Here is a 22,503-nt window from a genome sequence, read left to right as displayed (position 1 = left end):
TTATTTCTTTTTCTTCTCTGATTGCTGTGACTAAAACTTCCAAAACTATGTTGAATACTAGTGGTGAGAGTGGGAAGCCTTGTCTTGTTCCTGATCTTAGAGGAAATGATTTCAGTTTTTCACCATTGAGGACAATGTTGGCTGTGGGTTTGTCATATATGCCCTTTATAATGTTGAGGAAAGTTCCCTGTATGCCTGCTTTCTGCAGGGTTTTTATCCTAAATGGGTGTTGAATTTTGTCAAAAGCTTTCTCTGCATCTATTGAGATGATCATACGCTTTTTCTCCTTCAGTTTGTTAATATGGTGTATCACGTTGATTTGTGTATATTGAAGAATCCTTGCATTCCTGGGATAAAGCCCACATGTTCATGGCGTATGATCCTTTTTTTTTTTTTTTTTGTATGATCCTTTTAATGTGCTGTTGAATTCTGTTTGCTAGTATTCTGTTGAGGATTTTTGCATCTATGTTCATCAGTGATATTGGCCTGTAGTTTTCTTCCTTTGTGACATCTTTTTCTGGTTTTAGTATCAGGGTGTTGGTGGGCTCGTAGAATGAGTTTGGGAGTGTTTCCTCCCTCTGCTATCTTTTGGAAGAGTTTGAGAAGGAAGGGTGTTATCTCTTCTCTAGATGTTTGATAGAATTTGCCTGTGAAGCCATCTGGTCCTGGGCTTTTGTTTGTTGGAAGATTTTTAATCACAGTTTCAATTTCAGTGCTTGTGATTGGTCTGTTCATATTTTCGCTTTCTTCCTGGTTCAGTCTTGGAAGGTTGTGCATTTCTAAGAATTTGTCCATTTCTTCCAGGTTGTTCATTTTATTGGCATAGAGTTGCTTGTAGTAATCTCTCATGATCTTTTGTATTTCTGCAGTGTCAGCTGTTACTTCTCCTTTTTCATTTCTAATTCTATTGATTTGAGTCTTCTCCCTTGTTTTCTTGATGAGTCTGGCTAATGGTCTATCAATTTTGTTTATCTTCTCAAAGAACCAGCTTTTAGTTTTGTTGATCTTTGCTATATTTTCCTTCATTTCTTTTTCATTGATTTCTGATCTGCTCTTTATGATTTCTTTGTGATCTTTATGATTTCTAAATTTTTGATAGTTTGATTAATATGTGTCTTGGCGTGTTTCTCCTTGGATTTATCCTGTATGGGACTCTCTGTGCTTCCTGGACTTGATTAACTATTTCCTTTCTCATATTAGGGAAGTTTTCAACTATAATCTCTGCAAATATTTTCTCCGTCCCTTTCTTTTTCTCTTCTTCTTCTGGGACCCCTATAATTTGAATGTTGGTGCATTTAATGTTCTCCCAGAGGTCACTGAGACTGTCCTCAATTCTTTTCTCTTTATTCTGTTCTGCAGTAGTTATTTCCACTATTTTATCTTCCAGGTCACTTATCCGTTCTTCTGCCTCAGTTATTCTACTATTGATCCCTTCTAGAGAATTTTTGATTTCATTTATTGTGTTTTTCATCATTGTTTGTTCTTTAGTTCTTCTAGGTCCTTTTTAAATGTTTCTTGTATTTTCTCCATTCTATTTCCAAGATTTTGGATCATCTTTACTATCATTATTCTGAATTCTTTCTCAGGTAGACTGCCTACTTCCTCTTCATTTGTTAGGTCTGGTGGGTTTTTACCTAGCTCCTTCCTCTGCTGTGTGTTTCTCTGTCTTCTCACTTTTCTTAGATTACTGTGTTTATGGTCTCCTTTTCACAGGCTGCAGGTTCATAGTTCCCGTTGTTTTTTGGTGTGTGCCCTCAGTGGCTAAGGTTGGTTCAGTGGGTTGTGTAGGCTTCCTGGTGGAGGGGACTAGTGCCTGTGTTCTGGTGGATGGGGCTGGATCTTGTCTTTCTGGTGGGCAGGTCCACGTCTGGTGGTGTGTTTTGGGGTGTCTGTGGCCCTATTATGATTTTAGGCAGCCTCTCTGCTAATGGGTGGGGTTGTGTTCCTGTCCTGCTAGTTGTTTGGCGAAGGGTGTCCACCACTGGAGCTTGCTTGTCGTTTAGTGGAGCTGGGTCTTGGCGTTGAGATGGAGATCTCTGGGAGATTTTCGCCGTTTTATATTACATGGAGCTGGGAGGTCTCTTGTGGACCAATGTCCTCAACTTGCCTCTGCCACTTGAGGGGCACAGCCCTGATGCCTGGCTGGAGAACCAAGAGCCTGTCATCCACACAGCTCAGAATAAAAGGGAGAAAAAGAAAGAAAGAATGAAAGAAGATAAAATAAAATAAATATAATAAAGTTATTAAAATAAAAAATAATTATTAAAAAAACTTTTTAAGTTATAAAAAAGAGAAAAGGAACCAAAAAACAAATCCACTGGTGATAAAAAGCGCTAAAAAAAAAAAAAAAAGACAGCACCCTAGGACAAATGGTAAAAGGAAAGCTATACAGACAAAATTACACACAGAAGCATACACATACACACTCAGAAAAAGAACAAAAGGGAAAATTATATATATATATATATATATATATATATATATATAGTTGCTCCCAAAGTCTACCTCCTCAATTTGGGATGATTCGTTGTCTCTTCAGGTATTCCTCAGATGCAGGGCTCATCGAGTTGATTGTGGAGATTTAATCCGCTGCTCCTGAGGCTGCTGGGAGAGATTTCCCTTTCTCTTCTTTGTTAGCACAGCTCCCGGGGTTCAGCTTTGGATTTGGCCCCGCCTCTGTGTGTAGGTCGCCTGAGGGCGTCTGTTGTTCGCCCAGACAGGACGGGGCTAAAGGAGCGGCTGATTCGGGGGCTCTGGCTCACTCAGGCCGGGTGGAGGGAGGGGTACAGATGTGGGGTGAGCCTGCGGCGGCACAGGCCACTGTGACGTTGCACCAGACTGAGGCGCGCCGTGCGTTCTCCTGGGGAAGTTGCCCCTGGGTCCCGGGACCCTGGCAGTGGTGGGCTGCACAGGCTCCCGGGAGGGGAGGTGTGGAGAGTGACCTGTGCTTGCACACAGGCTTCTTGGTGGTGGCAGCAGCGGCCTTAGCCTCTCATGTCCGTCTCTGGGGCCCGCGCTGTTAGCCCCGGCTCGCACCCATGTCTGGAGCTCCTTTAAGCAGCGCTCTTAATCCCCTCTCTTAGTGCACCAGGAAACAAAGAGGCAAGAAAAAGTCTCTTGCCTCTTCGGCAGCTCCAGACTTTTTCCCGGACTCCCTCCTGGCTAGCTGTGGCTCACTAGCCCCCTTCAGGCTGTGTTCACGCAGCCAACCCCAGTCCTCTCCCTGGGATGTGACCTCTGAAGCCCGAACCTCAGCTCCCAGCCCCCGCCCGCCCCAGCAGGTGAGCAGACAAGCCTCTCGGGCTGGTGAGTGCTGGTCGGCACCGATCCTCTGTGCGGGAATCTCTCCGCTTTGCCCTCCACACCCCTGTTGCTGCGGTGTCCTCCGTGGCTCCGAATCTTCCCCGCTCCGCCACCCGCAGTCTCCACCCGCGAAGGGGCTTCCTAGTGTGTGGAAAGCTTTCCTCCTTCACGGCTCCCTCCCACTGGTGCAGGTCCCATCCCTATTCTTTGGTCTCTGTTTTTTCTTTCTTCTTTTGCCCTACCCAGGTACGTGGGTAGTTTCTTGCCTTTTGGGAGGTCTGAGGTGTTCTGCCAGCGTTCAATGGGTGTTCTGTAGGAGTTGTTCCACATGTAGATGTATTTCTGATGTATCTGTGGGGAGGAAGGTGATCTCCACATCCTACTCCTCCTTCACCTTGAAGCTTCTCTGTTTGCTAGTATTTTGTTGAGGATTTTTGCTTCTATATTCATCAGTGATATTGGTCTGTAATTTTCTTTTTTAGTAGTATCTTTGTCTGTTTTTGGTATCAGGGTGATGGTGGCCTCATAGAATGAGTTTGGGAGTGTTCCTTCCTCTGCAATTTTTTGGAAGAGTTTGGGAAGGATGGGTGTTAGCGCTTCTCTAAATGTTTGATAGAATTCACCTGTGAAGCCATCTGGTCCTGGACTTTTGTTTGTTGGAAGATTTTTAATCACAGTTTCAATTTCATTACTTGTGATTTGTCTGTTCATATTTTCTGTTTCTTCCTCGTTCAGTCTTAGAAGGTTATACCTTTCTGTGAATTTGTCCATTTCTTCCAGGTTGTTCATTTTACTGGCATAGAGTTGCTTTAAACTCTTAGAGGAAAACATAGGAAGAACACTTTCTGACATAAATCATGGCAAGATCTTTTTTGATCCACCTCCTAGAGTAATGGAAATAAAAACAGAAATAAACAAATGGGACCGAATGAAACTTAAAAGCTTTTGCAAAGGAAAGGAAACTACAAACAAGACAAAAAGACAACCCTCAGAATGGGAGAAAATATTTGCAAATGAATCAACGGATAAAGGATTAATCTCCAAAATATATAAACAGTTCATGCAGCTCAATATTAAAAAAGCAAACAACCCAGTCCAAAAATGGCAGAAGACCTAAGTAGACATTTCTCCAAAGAAGACATACAGATGGCCAAGAAGCACATGAAAAGCTGCTCAACATCACTAATTATTAGCAAAATGCATATCAAAAGTACAATGAGGTATCACCTCACACCAGTTAGAATGGGCGTCATCAGAAAATGTACAAACAACAAATGCTGGAGAGGGTGTGGAGAAAAGGGAACCCTCTTGCACTGCTGGTGGGAATGTGAATTGGTACAGCCACTATGGAGAACGGTATGGAGGTTCCTTAAAAAACTAAAAGTAGAATTACCATATGACCCAGCAATCCCACTACTGAGCATATACCCAGAGAAAACCATAATTCAAAAAGACATGTGCACCCCAGTGTTCATTGCAGCACTGTTTCCAATAGCCAGGTCATGGAAGTAACCTAAATGCCCATTGACAGACAAATGGATAAAGAAGATGTGGTTCATATATACAATGGAATATTACTCAACCATAGAAAGGAACGAAATTGGGTCATTTGTAGAGACATGGATGGATCTAGAGACTGTCATACGGAGTGAAGTAAGTCAGAAAGAGAAGAAAATATCATCATATATTAACGCATATATGTGGAATCTAGAAAAATGGTACAGATGAGCCAGTTTGCAGGGCAGAAATAGAGGCACAGATGTAAAGAACAAATGTATGGACACCAAGGGCGGAAAGTGGCCGGTAGGGAGGTGGTGGGATGAATTGGGAGACTGGGATTGACATATATACAGTAATATGTATAAAATGGATAACTAATAAGAACCTGCTGTATAAAAAAATAAAATTCTAAAATTCAATAAATAAATAAATTCTGTCCCAAGTGATGGACTCGAAAGCACACATAGTTCTTATAAACACTCTAATGTGCTAAGTTTAAAAAAAATTGTCATGTCAAGTGATGTATACTAATTCCTCTCCTATCTGTGTCAACATCTGGCATTTTCTCCTGTTCATCATATGCTGAAGGGCCACCGTCTGCTGCCTCTTGGCCTGTCATAAAGGACTGATCAGAAGCTGCACAGCTGGCTTGAACTGTGGCATCAGTGGACCTGGGTTCACCATCCCAGTTCCCCACTTTCTGGCTACATGATCTTGGACATTCATCTATTTCCTGTGGGCAGCAGCTTCCTCACCTGTAAAACGGGGATAATCAGCGTTCCTCCATCTTGGGATTTTCCCAAAGACGAAGTCGCCGTGTGCCTGTAAACCGCGGCTTAACACAGAGCCTGGCACAGGGCACGCCCTTAACAGATGGCTGCCTGTGTCTCCCTCCCCGTGTACCAGATGCTCAGACAGGTTTCCCCAAGGTGCCGCCAGGCCTGGTTCTCCCGTGACTGCTGGATGCTTGGACCTCTGGCTGTGAAAACCCCGGCCTGCCAAAGCTCGAAGCTCGTGGGGGGACGAGAGTGAGAGTGCCTCCCGTGCAGGGGGAAAGCCAGGGCTGCATCCGGGAACCAGACAGCCCTCGCCCTGTCTGCTCCCCTCTGCCCGGTGACTCACCGTCTCTGCTTCCTTGTACCATCTAATAAAGCTTGGAGCTGACTGAGCCTTTGCCAACTTCACAGCATTATCTAGAGTAACAGTGTCGGGTGTGCTTAGAGCTCAGTAGAGTAGGTGCTTGTTTAATCCAAGAAACTTTTCTTGACACCTGGTGCTCATTCAGCCAAATATTTACAGAAGCCTCATTGCCAAGATGTCCACCGCACAAATTTGTGATTCGTTAGAAGAGCCGTGAAGGCCTCCTGGCCTCCGCTAAGCCCCCCTCTTGCTCTTCTGCTCACGTGAGTGGCCAGCAGGCCTCTCCCCAGCGACTGCAGGTGGAGAGTCACCTTCAGCTGGTCACATCATGGCACCAACAGTGCCACCCCGTCCCTGAAGGGGAGCCTCTTGCTGTCCAGGGCATGGTTCCTCATCTTCCAGTGACCTTCAGCCAACAGGGAGATGCCTCCAGGGTGGGTGGTGCCAGGGAATCAATCATGATACTCAAATCCTGCCATGTTGGTTAAATAGCGTCTGATTAGGAAAAGCTGTTTACTTTGGCTTCTGGCCGTGGCTTGTTTTAGCACAAAGCATAGTCTCCTGGATGCCTGACCAGAAGTCACACCAGAGGAATTCATTAAGGGCCAGAGAAGTCATAGTAGGTGGGTAAGCCACATCAGATTAGCAGGTGTGTGTGCTCGGGGGTCCCCTTACAGTCCATGCCGTAGTCAGCAGTAGTGGTCCCTGGGACACCTGCAGGGAGCCAGGCTTCCTGAGCTCTTTTACACTCTCTGTTTGATGTCCGAGTTTGGAGGTTGAGCTTTACTGACCTCGTGTTGGCAAACCTTCTGCAGAGTCACCTGGACATGGGAGAATCAGGCAGAGCTATACCACCATCCCTTTAAGAATCGTGCTTCAGCTGTGCCTGTGGCTTTAACAGGAGACATGGGGCCCCCGGCCAGCACGTCATCAGTCTAACTGCGCCCCCTGCCAAATCCCCTCCTACACGGGACCAGGAATCGTCCACGCAGGGGAGGAGGGCAGGCAGAGGGTGAGAACCACTGCCCCTGGGAAAGCATGAGACAACCAGGTTTAGGCTTTTTGTACATTTTGAAGAGGTGGGAAGGGGGATGGTGAAGAGGGATTTATTCTAATGTGAGCCCTGCAGAGAGAACACCAGTAACGACCAGTGCCCTGTTGGGAGTGGGAAAGCTAAAACCGGAGTGAGTAGGGACAGAGGGTGGGGAGGGTGTGGCTGCCAAACGAGGTCTGTGATCAAAAGCAGTGTCAGGGCCGGCCAGGGTCAGACACCAGACACAGGTCAACACACGGGAAAACATCACGTGTGGGACGACGTGAGCCCCCGAGTCGAGCCTGGAAAGATCTTGGAGAGTAACGTCGGTTTGCTGTTGGCATGAACACGAGGCCTGGGACCTAGGCTGGCCTCCCACTGAAGACAACCTCTGAGAAGAGAGGTGTTTTGAAGGCCCAGGCTCCCCTGGTCCCCGAGTCTGACAGTTCCTACAGTCATGTGGCTATGACTCTTTATTTTTTTTTTATTGGAATGTAGTTGATCTACAATGTTGTGTTAGTTTCAGGGGTACTGCAGAGTGAATCAGTTATACATATACATATATCCACTTTTTTTTAGATTTTTTCCTATATAGGTCATTACAGAGTATTGAGTCTAGTTCCCTGTGCTATTCAGTAGTTCCTTATTAGTTATCTTTTTTTTTAAATTGGAGTATAATTGCTTTACAATGGTGTGTTAGTTTCTGCTTTATAACAAAGTGAATCAGTTATACATATGTTCCCATATCTCCCCCCTCTTGTGTCTCCCTCCCTCCCACCCTCCCTATCCCACCCCTCTAGGTGGTCACAAAGCACCGCGGTGATCTCCCTGTGGTATGTGGCTGCTTCCCACTAGCTATCTATTTTACAGTTATCCTTTTTAATTAATTTTTTTGAGGGGTATACTTGATTTACAGTGTTGTATTAGTTTCAGATGTAGAGCAAGGCGAGTCAGTTATACATATCCACATATCCACTCTTTTTTAGATTCTATTCCCATATAGGTCATTACAGAGTATTGAATAGAGTTCCCTGTGCTATACAGTAGGTTCTTAGTTATCTACTTTATATATAGTAGTGTATATATGTCAATACCATCTCCCAGTTTCTCTGCCGCCTTTCTCTGCTGCTAACCATAGGATTGTTTTATACATCTATGACTCTATTTCTGTTTTGTAATTTCTGTTTTGTAAGTAAGTTCATTTGTACCATTTGGTTTTAGATTCCACATAGAAGCAATATCATATTTGTCTTTCTCTGACTTCACTCAGTATGACAATCTCTAGGTCCATCCATGTTGCTACAAATGGCATTATGTCATTCTTTTTTATGGCTGAGTAACATTCCATTGTATATGTGTACCACATCTTTTTCCACTGCTCTGTCGATGGACATTTAGGCTACTTCCATGTCTTGGCTATTGTAAATAACACTGCAGTGAACACTGAGGTGCATGTTTCTTTTTGAATTATGAATTTTTCTGGAAATATGCCCAGGAGTGGGATTGGTGGATCATATGGTAGTTCTGTATTCAGTTTTCTGTTCTCCATAATGCTTGTACCAATTTACATTCCCACCAACAGTGTAGGAAGTTTCCCTTTTCTCCACACCTTCTCTAGCATCTATCACTTGTAGAATTTTTGATGATGGCCATTCTGACCAGTTTCAAAGTGGCAGCTTGCATATCTAATTTGGACCACAGATGGGTTTGCTAGTCCTACACAAATGTTTTTAAAGAAAATTAGTTATCTGTTAACATTTAAAAATCAATAACTTTTTATGTGAATAAAGGTCTTGGCAGAGGAGATGTAGTAAGCCTAGTTGAGAATCTAGCAGGAGGCGCATGGGTGCTTGAAGCAGGCAGCCTAGGTGAGGACTCATCAGGAAGTTCCTGAGTGGAGGCTGCAGCCACTCTAGGGGAGCTATCGGAGAATGGTGCGTGTGTGGAAGGTGCAGCCATTCTGTAGGCTGATGGATTAGAAGGTAAATGGGAAGAGGGAGAAACCAGCCTAGAGGAAGATTTGGCAGGAGTTTCATGAGTGACGTAAATATCCATCCTGTGGTAGGACCTAGAAAGCTATGCATGAGTGGAGGGAGCATCTAGCCTCCAGGAGGACTTCTAGGCTATGAGTGAGTAGAGGGAAAGCAGCCTGGTGAAGTATGCAACAATAAGTGTAGTAGCGGGCGATGTAGCCAACCTAGGAGATGACCCTCCAAGACGTTCTTGAGTGAAGGGTGTAGATACCCTTGGCTAAGGCCTGAGACGAAGGAGTACTGTAATGGGGAAGACTTGGTAGGACCTAAGCAGTGGATGGAACACCAGCCCAAGGGAAAGACACAGAAGGGAGATGCATGGAAAGGTGGAGCATCTAGTCTGTGGGAGGAGTGGATGGGAGGTGCATGGGTGAAATAGCCATTCTAGGGGAGGATCATGTAAGACTGTGTAAGCGAAGGATTCAGCCAGCCTCGGGGAGCAGTCAGCAAGAGGTATAAGGGTGGAGAGTACAGAGAAGCTGGCGGGGGCTTCCTGATAGGAAATGTGTGGCTGGTAGGAGCATGCAGCCCAGGGGCTTACTCAGCAGGAGGTTCATGGGTAGCAGGCTGTGATAACTTACTTAATAACTATTTTTGGTATTCTCTAATTGATGATTTGACATCTTGGAATCATTGGGCTCTGCCAGTGGCCCAAGGTTGTTACATCTCCACCATCCCAGCATTTTCACGAGCATGAAGGAATCTTATTACAAACCTTCAACAACAGGCTTCAGCCTGTTTTGCTTCTGGCCCAGTAGCCCAGTAGAGCTACTTCTGACTACTGTAGTGATAAAAGCCCCAGTTCCTCTTTCTCTCTCTCTGCTTCTCCCTGCACATGACCTCATGTGGCTCTGTGTGGCATGTTGGGCCTCCTGTCCACTGGGCAACCCTTTGTAATCAACTGTTCTTTGAAAGGCAGCTGTCTTCATGTCCATACTTTACCAAATGCGATTAAAACAAATCTTGAGTGTACTTTAAAATGGTTGGTGCAGAGAGCAGGGTAGTGGTGACAGGGGTGACCTGGCCACTGGGTTTACTAACTGAATTCATTAGACAGCAAATACTATGTGGGAAGGCACTGGTGGCTGGGGCCAGCTTGTGCTTCAGTGGCCATTGCGTTGTGTTATGTTTGTCTGGTTTTGCTGTGGTTCTCCAGTCTATGTTGTAGCAGAGCCCAAAAAGCTGAGTCCTCCCCGAGCAGCTGTCTAGCTCAGAGTGCTGTGGTCTGGGCAGAGTGGTCTCCAGTTGGTTCCTTAAGTCTTTTAAAGAAGTTTTTATTTATTTATTTTTTTATTGAAGTATAGTTGATTTACAATGTTGTGTTAATTTCCGCTGTACAGCAAAGTGATTCAGTTATATACATATAAACATTCTTTTTTTATATATTCTTTTCCATAATGGTTTATCCCAGGATATTATTGAATATAGTTCCCTGTGCTGTACAGTAGGACTTTGTTGTTTATCCATTCTATATATAATAGTTTGCATCTGCTAACCCCAAACTCCCAATCCATCCGTCCCCCTCCCCCTTGGCAACCACAAATCTGTTCTCTATGTCTGTGAGTCAGTTTCTGTTTCATAGTTAAGTTCATTTGTGTTATATTTTAGATTCACATGTAAGTGATATCATGTGGTATTTGTCTTCCTCTTTCTGACTTACATCACTTAGTATGGTAATCTCTAGTTGTGTCCATGTTGCTGCAAATGGCATTATTTCATTCTTTTTTATGGCTGAGTAGTATTCCATTATATATATGTACCACATCTTCTTTATCCATTCCTCTGTCAGTGGACACGTAGGTTGTTTCCATGTTTTGGCAATTGTGAATAGTGCTGTTATATGAACATAGGGGGTGCATGTATCTTTTTGAATTATAGTTTTGTACAAATATGTGTACAGGAGTGGGATTGCTGGATCATATGGCTACTCTATTTTTAGTGTTTTGAGGAAGCTCTATTCTGTTTTCTATAGTGGCTGCACCAACTTACATTCCCACCAACAGTGTAGGAGGGTTCCCTTAAGTCTTTATGATGCAGCTAATCTGGGCACGGTCCCTAGGAGAGTCTAGGGCAGTTAGCTATCGTACTATGTGGAAGTCCTCCCAAAGGAATAAGAAGTGGTTATCGCTCTCCTGGTACAAGTGAATCTGATCCGCCAAACCTTCACTAGTGCAGAAGGCCGTAGAGGCTACTCAGCTAAAACCAACTCCCTTCCTCATACGTGTAAGGCCCACGGGCCTATCTCTGTGGGTAGCAGGGAACTGCCTAACTAGATATCCTTACACTGAAAGGACCTGGTGACCAGCGATGTGGTCCGCTCTTTCCCCTGAGACCATGGCTCCCTGCAAACATTGCCGTGTCGCTCCCAAACTCCTCTGCTGTTGTCTGCTTTGCTGTTATTGTACTTTGTCCCCGGATCCTGTGGATTCTAAGAGTTTGTATCCTTAGAGACCTTTGGCACAATAGTGAATGAGAAAAACCAGAAGCGTATGGAACATCTTGTCCTGGCACCTCCAGAAACTCCTGCTGATGTGCTCGATTTGATTACTACTTGTGAAATACCACGAGAACACTCTGGAGTGCTGTCAGTGCCGCAGCGTATCAGCACTCTGAGAACTGGTTTTAGAAACAAAGCATAGGAACAGATCAGGCAGTGCCACAATTGCCCTCTTGCAGGCGGACCACAACACTGTGGAGGTCAACTGGGATGCCTTAGAACGGAAGGCCGACACCAAACCACTGCTGCAGGTATTTCTGGTAAACGCCCAACTGGTAAAAACTGTTGGGAGTGAGCAAGAAATTGAGATGGAGAGTTGAAGTTTCATAAGACTAGAAATACATACCATCTTAAGGGACTTCGTACAGAGCGTTCAGGAAAAGGGCACATCATGGTTTGTAAGGGTCTTTACTATAGGCTGCATACTCGGGCTCATGGTCTAAGAAATGAGGCAGTCAGTGGGAATAGCCTGAGACCCCTAAATACATACTGTACTCAGGGATCCTCTGTCCACTCTGGCTAGACTCGCACCTGTACTCAGCACACCTGTCAAACAGATGAAAGTGCCACTGATCAGCCAGATCAGAAGAGCCCCTAGAAAATCGCTGTGTGGAGCAAGCCCCTTCTATTATTACAGTGGGTTTTTATGGCCTGGGAATGGGCTTACCCTAGCATAGCCACCATCACTGCTAAGGCCAGTGATAAATGGCAAATAGTACAGGAGGCCAAAACATTATTACACAAAATTGGCATGGTTGGGCCAGTGTATTATTTTGTAGAAAACCCTGACCCTGCAGATCATAAAGCCATTTCAAACCCAGAGTCTGCCCTCCTTGACCCACAGTCCATGGAACTTTTCCAAGGCCCCTCCCCTCCCACCAAATTATAAACCTACCTTTGTTTCTCTTATGGCTCAGCCCACACAGTCCAGGAGACCCTAGAGGGAATAGCTATCCCAGTTGACTTGAGAACAACTCACACAACAATTAACAGGTTTTAGTTTATCAGAGCCAGCGCTGGCTTGACCCTCTAGGTCTTTTCTCCCTCTGGGCGGCGACCTCTACTTCCTGACTGTCTCCCTCAGGGACCCCCAGATAAATCTCTCCTTGGGGATCAGTGGGTAATGGTAGTTCACCAAGACCTCATAGCTGGGCAGCCATTTCAAAAACTCAAACTCTGGAAAGGAGGCATTTCTCTTCTTCTTTTAAAATTTATTTTATTGAAGTATAGTTGATTTCCAGTATTCTATTACTCTCTGCTGTACAGCAAAGTGATTCAGTTATACATATGTGTACACTCTTTTTCATATTCTTTTCCATTATGGTTTTTTAGTTGAAGTATAGTTGATTTACAATGTTGTGTCAATTTCTGCTGTACAGCAAAGTGATTCAGTTATACACATATAGACATTCTTTTTTTCATATTCTTTTCCACTGTGGTTTATCACAGGATATTGAATATAGTTCCCTGTGCTACACAGTAGGACCTTGTTGTTTATCCATTCTATATGTAATAGTTTGCATCTGCTAATCCCAAACTCCCACTTCATCCCTCTCCCACACCTCTTCCCCCCTTGGCAACCACAAGTCTGTTCTCTGTTTGTCTGGTTTTCTTTCATAGACAGGTTTGTGTTATATTTCAGATTCCACATATAAGTGTTATCATATGGTATTTGTCTCTCATTCTGACTTACTTCACTTAGTGTGACAATCTCTAGGTCCATCCATGTTGCTGCAAATGGCATTCTTTCTTTCTTTTTTATGGCTGAGTAATATTCCATTGTATATATGTACCACATCTGCTTTATCCATTCATCTGTTGATGGACATTTATGTTGCTTCCATGTCTTGGCTATTGTGAATAGTACTGCTGTGAACATAGGGCTGCATGTGTCTTTTCGAATTATAGTTTTGTCTGGTTATATGCCCAGGAGTGGGATGGCTGGGTCATATGGCAACTCTATTTTTAGTTTCTTGAGGAACCTCCCTACTGTTTTCCACAGTGGCTACGCCAATGTACATGCCCACCAACAGTGTAGGTGGGTTCCCTTTTCTAAGAAAGGAGGTATCTCTTAATTTAGGACCTTTTCCTAATCCACAGTCAGCTTCTGCGGAGACACCTCGAGGCTCTCAGCTATCATCCCGACAAACCTACCTGTTGGCAACTTGGAGACAGGGGTATCCCTCATGAAAAAAATTGGGGCTAATCCATCTATGAAATCCAACAATTAAAAAACCTGCTAGATATCTTTGGAACTCATACAGGAGGGAGTTCCCTTTGTTGGTTAGGGGAAGTCCCACGCAGCCAGAGGGAGGCAGTGTCAGCTCCTAGTTCTAGGGGCCCTAATGCCCCATGCCCTGCCCTGCCCTTCGACAGTAGCAGTCACCTAATCACCTCCCCTAGGATGACGGCAGCTCCCTGGAGCTTGTCCCACTGCCTGGGGATAATCACACATAAACTACTCTTATGGTCCATTGGATCCCACAAAGTAACCAATCTTTCCTGGCCCTTTTAGATACTGGGGCACAGGTCACAGTTATTCTGTGTAACTCCTCCCTTTTCAAAAACTGTGGTAACTCAGTTAAAATCCAGGGTGTATTATGTCGCCCCATTCAGGGCATATAGGTCCTGCTCAATGTTATGATCAGATCTATCAAATTAACTAAATTCCCGGTGCTAGTTGCCCCTGTCTCTGGTCCATCTAGTCATAGGCATGGACACCATTTTGGGAAATCTCTTAAAGTGGAACAAGCCAAAATTGGTAGCACTTGCTGTGGGACTTGCTTGGTGGGAACCTGTGGACTTTCCACCTCCCATTAAGATTGTCAGTACGTCTCAGGATAAGTTACAACAAGGTCCGGCTGGACAGAGGCCCATTACTTCAGATCTTTTTAAAGCTGACATCGTGGTTCCTACCATCTGTCCTATTAATAGCCCTGTCTGGCCATAGCTAAAGGCAGACAAATTAGGGTGTAGATTACACCTAACTGTAGATGATCTCCATCTCAGTGCAGTCGTTCTGTCCATCAAGGCAGCCCCCCCCCTTTTTTTTTTTTTTTTTTTTACCATTATTGAGGTTATTAATGACATGCAGAGTGCACCTGGTCATTTCTTTATAGGGCAGAGAGGAAGCCCAGTGTATCACTGGAGTGGAGGAACTGGGTGGGCAATGTGAAGGGGGCAAAGAAGAACCCTTCACCATCAGTGTGGTGGAGTTATGACACTGTGCACAGGGCCAGGAGGACGACTGGCCGTCCATCAATACATTGGTTTATCCTGGCAGTGAATATGAATGAGGATACCTGCACTATGGGTGCAGTGGAGTAAGAAAGAAGGGAATACATATGAACATTACAAAGAGGAGGAGTCATGTGCTATCAGTGCCCTGGGGCATCTTGGTAGAAGATGTGATTGGGAAAAAATGGATCTTGCACAATCAGTGCACTGGTGTAATTAGAGTATGTGAACAGAGCAAAGAACGGAGCTCTGTCCAATGTGCACAGTGTTGTAAGGGAGAGGGGATGTGAACAAGGCAAAGAGGAGGAGCCCTGTCCCAGGAGTACAATTCCAGAAATGGACAAACGATGTGGGTGGGGAAAGAGAAGGCCCATCCTTTCAGTCCAGGGGAGTAACTAGGAAGGCTACTTGACCAGGCTAACAAGGAGGACCCATGCACCATCAGTGCATTAATGGCAGATTGTGAACAAGGCAAAGAGAAATTGAACAGTCGATATGAGCAAGGCAGTGAAGACGAGCCCCCCCCCTACATCACTGTAGTGATGTACTTGGCCAGGGGATGCAAAAAGGGGAAAGGAAAAGGGGCTTCCATCATCAGTTCATTAGAGCAGCTGGACAGAGGATATGAATGTGGCAAGTAGTAGAACTACTGTCCCATAAATGCAGTGGGTCTCCAGACAAGACATGTAAGTGAGTGGGGTAAACCAGATGCAGTGATGTAACCGGACAGGTGATGTGAAACTGCAAAGAGGTGCTTCCCTGAACCTTTAGAGAACTAGTGCAGCTGGGCAGGAGGAGAAGTGACCAGGACAGTCAGTAGGATCCATGCACCATCAGTGCAGTGGAGTAACTGGCCAAGGGATGTGGACAGGCAAAGAGGAAGAACCCTACTCTATCAGAGCAGTGGGGTGATCGGGCATAGAGGAGGATCCCCAGTCAGTCAGTGCAGTGGTGCAGCTTGAGGAGCTTTCTGAAAGGGGCAGAGATGAGAAGCCCCAAACATTGTGGGTACGGCAAGGGGGATACCTACACCATCAGTTCCCGGATGGAAGAGGTGTACAGGAAGTGAGACACATGCTCATACCATCAATGTGGTGGTGACTCTGAACAGGGAACAGGATCATGGTAAAGAAAAGGAACCCAGCATCATCAGTGTGGTGGTATAAATGACAAGGGATGTGAAGGGCACAAGGAGAATTAACCTCCCTCTCTCATCAATACAAAATACAGTGCAGGGCATGCTAACGGGGTCACGAGGAAGAGCTCTGGATCACCGCATTAGTGCAGTGTTGTAAATGGACAGGGTATGTGATTGGGGCAAAGTGAATAGGGCCTGTAGCACCACAGAGTGTTGCAAGTGTGCAGGCGCTGTGAACTCGGCAAAGAGAAGGACCCAGCACCATGTCTCACTAGAGCAGAGGGGGAACAGGGCCCAGGGCACAGAGATGTGATCAAGGCATAGAGGAAGAGCCCTGAGCAGTAACCAGTGGTGTGACTTGGCCAAGAATATTAACGGGGCAGCAGAGCAACCCCCCCCCACCATCAGTGTAGAAGGATAGTTGGACCAGGGATATGATCAGGGGATGTGATGCATTCTGGCAGCATCACTGTACTGATGTCACTGAGCAGGGTATTCAGATGGGGTAAAGAGATGTAGCCCTGCCTCAACCATATGCTGGTGTCACTGGCATAACTGACCAGGGTATTCTGTGCAAAGAAGAGTAGCCCAGCACCATAACTATAATAGCTTCAGTGGCCAGAGGATGTGAACAGGACAAAGAGGATGAGGTACCACCCGTGAGTACCATGATGTCCGTGGGCACGGATGTGAACAAGGCAAATAGAAAGAGCCCCACACGCTCGGTGCACTGGGACAACTGGACTAGAAAAGCGAATGGGGAAAGAGGGTGATCCCTGGTCTGTCCGTGCACAGATGGGACTGACATGGGAGGTGAGAAGGGCAAAGAGGGGGAGTTCCTCCCTTCCTCCATGGGGACGTGAACAGACGAAACAGGAGAATCCTCACACCCTTCGTGCCGAGGCGGAAGGTGACAGGCTCCGTGAACAGGGCAAACCATGTAATGTGGCGGGGTTATGTGAACGGGGCCACGAGGAGGAACCCCGCAGCACCAGCACGGTGGTTACGCTGCACAGGATGCGAGCGGGGCGGAACCCGTGTGTGCGCAGCAGCCTGCAGCGTGGTCCCTGGGCGGGTGATGTGAACCGGGTAGAGGAAGGCATGGTCGGTGCAGCGGGGGAAGTGCACGGCGGGTGCTGAGCAGCAAAGGGCCGTCCTTGCGGCGGCGTCACCTTGGAGCGCACAGACGGGGCGTGTGAAAGCGCAAGTAGGAGAGTCACCGCACTCCGTAACTGGTCGGGCTGTGAACAGGTTAGAGGAGAATCTGACGCAAAGGGAAAGGAGAGTTGCCAGGAGGGTCAGCCGCTCGTCCTCAGTGCGCCTGTGTGAGTGAACAGGGAGTGCGAGCAGAGCGAAGCGGAAGAGCCTCCCCCAGTCACTGTGCTTTGGCCAGAGGGGAGACCGGGCCGAGGATGAGCACAGCCAGACTCACAGCAGTGATGGGTCCAGACCCTGTGCGACCAGGTCCCAGAGGATGAGGGCGACCCCTCAGGGCCATGGTGGACCTGTCCCGGGAGGTAGAAGCTGCGCAACCACTGAAGGTGTGAACGAGGCGAATAGGAGCAGCGCGGACCCCCGGGGCCATGTGTAACTTGGGAGGGGGTGTGACAGCACGAAGAGGAGGAGCCCTGAAGCATGGCTGCTGGGGTCTAACAGGGGACACTTCTGAGGCAAATAGGAGCCCCTCAACATTAGTACAACGGGGAGACTGGGCTGGATATGGAAACAGGCAGCCAGCAGGAGCCCCGCCCCATGCACTCGTTGGAGTCCCTGGGAGGCGCCTACCTACCCGCTCTGACTGGCCCGGGTCCTGCCCCTGGACCCCTGGGGGGGAGCCGGGATGACACTGATGAAGGTAGTGCAGTCCCCTCCCGAGTCAGTAAGGACTGTAGCGCTGCTCTGCAGGGCCCCCTGGGGAACTGCACGTATGCCTTCGAGATGGTGTGATGTGATTTGCAGTCACAGTGTCATAAAGCATTTCATCCGCAATGGACGATCTGCTTCCCAGCGTGTGATGGGACCTGACAGACACCACTGAGGGAGTTCCTGGAAAACCAGTTCTCCTGCCGTCCTGCTCAGAGCCTGTCATGTATCTTGTAATCTATATCATTGAACACTCTGAAAGCAGAGGCCTGAAATCTCCAAACATCGTAATTGTCCAAGATACAGACCCTGATATAAATATGCACAGTGGTTACACTCTAGAACATTAGGTAACTAATGTGGGAACCAAGTCGATGACCCAAATCCAGCCCAGGCCATAGTGACAAAACATCGTCCTGGACTATCTGGCAGCCCTGACAAACTGAGTTTCAGCAGAAAAGAGAATGGATCACACAGCAACCCCTGCTACGGTCGGCACCTTATTGACATTTCTGCAGCTGTGGCCAGGAAATCAACGGGCTGTGAACACTGAATTATCCTCTTACACCTGGAGGCGATCCCTGCAGGCTGAGCTGCAGGACATTAGCAGAATGACATGCAGAAAGGTTCACCATTCCTGGCTGCTTCTCCTTCTGCTCTGGGAATGGAGGGGCTGCCTTGAGTTCAAGGTTGTGGACCTGACATTGGGAAGAAGCACGGTGTTCACCCTGGAGCCCTCTCTTTGGCCAGCTGTCTCTCTCACCACACGGCTGTGCTACATTAAATGTGCCAAAGTTAAAATAATTTGAAAAAAGACAAGCCAAATCAATTGCGGCAACTGGAAACTCTAAACTTTTAAACATATTTACCTGGGGGTGGCGCTCAAGGAGGAAAGGAGAATAGGTTTGGGGGATGGAGTGGGTTAACCTTAAGGACTGTCAGCCTTTATAACTGTAACAGGCAGTGTGACTGCATGTGTGTAATCACAGAGTCAGATCCATTGAATAATGCACAGCCTCAGGGCTATCTTTGGCCCTGCTGAATCCCTGTGGGTGCTATTCTTATGCTCTAGATTGCAAGCTTCATTATTCCTTTCATTACTTATTAAAACTGCACATACCACCCAAATGGAGATTGCTAAATGCAGGTGTGAGGGTGCATGGGAGGGAGGATATTCCAGCTTTCTTATGTCCTGTTTCATTCCTTTGAAAAGCATCATGTCTTTGTGTTGTTGTGTATAACCTGTTAATTAATGTATCATTTTTGAGAGTTGCAAGGTAGTTTGCTCTATCATCCAGCCATCAACAGTAAAAGAAAACTGCCTTAGGGTCCAATTTCCTACCACTCTCTCTTGGATTAAATGACATAAAGGATTGATTATATTGTAATGTATGTCTATGAAGTGAGTTCCTTTTATTCATATTAAAATGAACTAAATCTTTTAGAACCTAAATGAAGAGCTGTCTGGTTTCTTCTTTCTACTGTAATGTGACTAGAAGAGTATTTCTTGAAAGTTCGAATTTAACACAGAATTGATTTCATTTTTTTATCCCAATGATCAGAGCATCAGTGTATGCTTCCTGACCAATTTGTCAATGGCTGCCATGGGGGAAATTTTAGGTGACTCCAGTGAATCTTCCAAACGCATGGGAGTTGAACTAGGATACAGCCAAGTGGTGAAGCATCTGGGAAATGGTTAACACAGGTGACCATTCTGAGAGAAAAGACAAAAACATTGCTACGAGCATTAAACATAGGGGTAATTGGTTTTTTGAAACCCTACCTTTTCACTGTACTTAAATATCCAACTTAATGTGTCATTTTTAGACGAAGAAAATTTTTCATAAAACTCACTTTGGATCCATGGAATTGAGAAAGAAGGGCAGTAGTTAAGACTGATAAGAAATTATCAGTATACAGTAGTTACTAGTGATAAGAAATTATCCAAGGTGTGTAGATTTGCCAGGAGAAATGTGGGAATCTTCCAGTAGTAATTGAATAATCCTTCTGGAGACAGAGAAGGGAGTGTTTTGGATAGCATTCGATTCCATTGTGCTTCTCAAGCAGTTAAGTTGCGCTAAGGATTCCTTCTGTGGCTCCTGTCTACCATTGGCATCTCTCCAAAATTTGTTTGTAGCTCAGAGAGGGAAATGTGGGCCACAACTTGGGAAAAGTGATCCAAGAAAAGTGATCCAGCTTTTATCCTTTTGATTATTGTGGTTATTGTTATGACATGTATAATATCAAGGGAGTCAAATTTTAAATTGATTTCCTTGATACATTGTACGTATTTTGCCTTGATTAAGAAATCCTTCCCTAACTTAAAGTCTGAAATACATGTCCAGTGCTGTACTTCTTTAGATTTTTTTAAAAAAATTCATGTTTTAATCTACCTGTAACTGCTTTATGGGTAAGGTGTAATAATTCCAATTTAATTTTATTACTTCATTTGGGTAATTAATTTCATACAGATAAATAAGTAACCCATGTTCCACTGATTATTCTATCTCTGTCACATGTACAGATCCTGTTTATTTCTGTGTATCTTTCTGTACTCTGTATTCTTTGTTGTCTGATTTTCTGTCCTTTTGCCAAAACGTTACTTTCTTAACCACAATGAATTTTTGTGATATGTTGTAATAATTGAAAGCACGATTCTCTGTCATTGTTCTTTTTTCCCTAAAGTTGTCTTCATTATTATTAGTCTCTTGCTTTTTCAAATAACTTTAAAATGCTATTCATTAAGTTTCATGGAAAAAAGAAACCAATGGGATTTTTTACTGGAACTGTCTTAAAATTATAGATTAATTGAGGGATAGCTGATATCACATATCACAATATGGTGTCTTTTCTAGAATGTGATATATAATTCAAGTTATTAAACTCTTCTTAGAACCTTAAAAATATTTGGTAATTTTAGCCATTCAATTTTTATGCACTATTTGTTAAAGTTAATTTATACTTTGTATATTTTTCTGTTGTTAGGAGTTGAATCTTTCCTTCAGCCTTATCAGTAATAAAACAATTACTTTGATTTTTTTTTCTCCATTAGTTTCCTTTGCCTGTCACTAGATTAGTTTCTAACTTGGGTGAAAGGAATAAGTGTGCTATTCATCAGCAACGTAATACCCCAACATCTTGGCCACGTTGGCTGGAAATCTTGAACTGATATTTTGGGGAAGAAAAGATCCATGCTTCTGACACAACCTAGGCAGGGGGCATCAGGTTTCAAGGCTTTCATAAGTCATGTGATTTTTCACCTTGGTGGGTTTTTTTTTTTTTTTAATTTTTTTGGCGTATAGTTGATTTGCAATGTTTGTTAGTTTCTGCTGTACTGCAAAGTGAATCAGTTATACATATATGTACATATATCCACTCTTTTTTTTTTTAGATCTTTGTGGGTTTTTAAGTGGCTCAGGTGGGACAAGCCTCAGTAAGCATAGACAACAGAGCTTCATGTTGACCTCACCCTGGCCCACATCAGCTTAGCTTTTAGCCAAGCAGTCTGTGCTAACACAAGGATTAAATGACCGAAGAAGAAAACCATTTAGTCCTAGTTAATGCCTATATCAAAACAAGCTGAGCTTTCTAAGTATTTGGACTTTCCAAGTATTTGTGCATAGGGCAAAAGGAATAAAAGAGAGATTGAGAGTGAGAACTTCTGTTATTTTCCCAGCCATACATGCTGAAAATTTTAAACTTCCAATAGCAGAATGAATCATGAGGGATACAGACCAACAGTGTGTGTGTTTCGTGCCAGGCATAGGTAAGTTATGTTGGTTCAGAAGCCCAATGTTTTGGGGCCCTCTTAATGTAGTACTGGACTTTATTCAGGGCTCATTGTTTATTGCAGTAGAATGAAATGAATTTTGGAAAATGTTATAAAGCAAGATCATGACTTAGGTTTGTCTAATTGGACCCTCTCGGTATATTGAATCTTTAGTGAATCATCAAGGATGTGGACTGTTCATTACAATTTTTCATGTAATGTACTGTTCCTGGTTCTATTCTATTCTATCCTATTCTGTTCTTTTCTATTCGATTCTATTCCATTCTGTTCTATTCCATTTCATTCCATTCCATTTTAAAATTCTGGTCAGGACTCACAAATTGACTTCCTATCTCGTTATAAGCCCTTACCTGAAGTGTGAAAAATACTGGACTAGACTACTAGCGATACAGGATTTCTGATGCAGGTTTTCCAACTGATTCCTCAGGAGTTACCTAGATTTTTGTTTCTTTTCCAGTACTGGTGCTGTCAATTCTGTGAGCTCTACATAGGATTCCACTAAATTACCTTTCAATCTCAGCCTAACTCAGTTTCTGCTTATGACTCAGAACTCAAGATGGTTCATAACTTTAAATAGAATAATGCTTATGACAATGGAAATGCAATTGGCACTTGGATGACTATTTCTCCTAAAACAAATGTGTAATAAGGACATAAGTTTAAATTTGCTGGCATGCAACTTTGAGAGAGGGGCAAGTGATGGGGTGTGGCAGTCTGATTCAAGCTGTGAAATTCAAGAAGTGAAAGACACATTTGTTAATTTATGAAGTTATTACTACAATGATAAAGCAAAATTCTTATGAAAAAAATCTTTAGAGAATCAATTACAGAGAAAAATCATTTAAATAACAGGCTTATTGTTCTGCCTTAAATATGAATATCTATAAACCTTTATCTAATGTTTCTTAAATGCCTACTGTATCATCAATTATATGTATACATTATATACCTAACATCATATATATGTAT

Source organism: Globicephala melas, chromosome X (genome assembly GCF_963455315.2).
Source record: "Globicephala melas chromosome X, mGloMel1.2, whole genome shotgun sequence".
Taxonomy (NCBI): domain Eukaryota; kingdom Metazoa; phylum Chordata; class Mammalia; order Artiodactyla; family Delphinidae; genus Globicephala; species Globicephala melas.
This window is presented reverse-complemented; position numbering follows the sequence as displayed.